This window comes from Mus caroli, unplaced genomic scaffold (assembly GCF_978045245.1).
Source record: "Mus caroli unplaced genomic scaffold, Mus_caroli_1 scaffold_8, whole genome shotgun sequence".
NCBI lineage: Eukaryota > Metazoa > Chordata > Mammalia > Rodentia > Muridae > Mus > Mus caroli.
Genome location: NW_028227263.1, coordinates 140458273 through 140459682, shown reverse-complemented (window position 1 = coordinate 140459682; position 1410 = coordinate 140458273). Strand labels below are relative to the sequence as shown.

Here is a 1410-nt window from a genome sequence, read left to right as displayed (position 1 = left end):
CTATGTTTAACTCAGAGGACCTGGGAATGGAAAACCATAAAGGGTCCTTTGGTGGGGACAGGCAGAAAGATAAAGAGGGAATCATGGGAAAGAGGCTTATGTGAGGAGACGGTCAGGAGGATTATGTGGAGGATTGCTGGGGTGGGCGAATAACTAACATGGATTAATAAGAATGTTTTTTAGGTCCCTGATGCTTGTTGCAGGAACATGGCGGGGTTGGGAGCCAACAGTGATGTCGTGGTGAAACTTGATCATGGGCACTTAAACACCTCCCTGGGTTCTCCAGTTCAAGCTGGCGTGTACTTCCGTGGACATATTAAAGGTGGCATGAGACCAGGAAAGAAGGTATTAGTGATGGGCATCGTAGATCACAACCCCAAAAGCTTTGGCATCAGCTTGACCTGTGGTGACTCTGAAGATCCTCCTGCCGATGTGGCGATTGAACTCAAAGTTGTGTTTACAAACCGGCAGGTCTTTAGAAACTCTTGTATCTCAGGAGAAAGAGACGAAGAGAATTTGGCATTCCCTTACTTTCCATTCGTCCCAGGCCAGCCGTTCAGGATAGAGATTCTTTGCCAGCAACCGTGTTTCAGAGTGTTGGTGGATGGACACCACCTTTTTGATTTTTATCATCGTATTCAAACATTACCTGCAATTGACACCTTAAAGATCAGTGGGGACATCCAGATTACCAAACTTGGCTGATGTTTAAAGCACTTCTATTTCAAATATGACCAATCAGGTGCCACAACTACATGTCTGAAAGAGGTGTCCTAGCTAGATCTGGAGACTTAAAAAGAAAACAAAAACAAAGACAGACTTCACCGTCTCTTTCTGTGCAGTTTAAGTCTGGAATGACAATTTCATCTGTGGTTTGCCCAGAAGAAGAAAGCTGGCAAGAAAGACACAGAGCCATTATGCTTAGAATGAAGTAATACATTTATGCTGGATTTTATTCAGACTAAATAAAAATGGATTTGTGATGATTTGTGATTTGGTAGCAATTACTAATCATTTCAAAGCAAGGTGATATTTAGAAACAAAAGTGCTAAAGACCTTAAAAACAACAAGGGTACATCAAATCCATGCATTTCTGCACTGACATGGAATTGCGTAGCACCACTGACATTTTAGTCAGGGTATTTACATAGATTGTAGATTGTGCAAGGTTTGGTTCTGCTTTCTTGGGGGTTGTTTTGGTTTTTGTTTTTGGTTTTTTTTTTTTTTTTTGACACAGCATCCTGTTAACTTGGATTTCTAAGCATTCTTGATTAATTTATTTATATTTATTATATGTATTAATGTATCAGAGAATGAGCAATGTCTACAAATTATGAACTTAGGTTGCAGGGGAAAATTTATGCAAAACAACCATAAAATAAGTGGATTTTCCCTTAAAGAATTTGAGTA

General features: G+C 39.9%; 1 pseudogene; it reads left to right on the top strand.

Annotated features, from left to right (window-relative positions):
• Nucleotides 1–207: 207 nt before the first annotated feature.
• On the top strand, nt 208–705 carry LOC147003730 (galectin-like protein 2 pseudogene; annotated as a pseudogene).
• The last annotated feature ends 705 nt before the right edge of the window (nt 706–1410 follow it).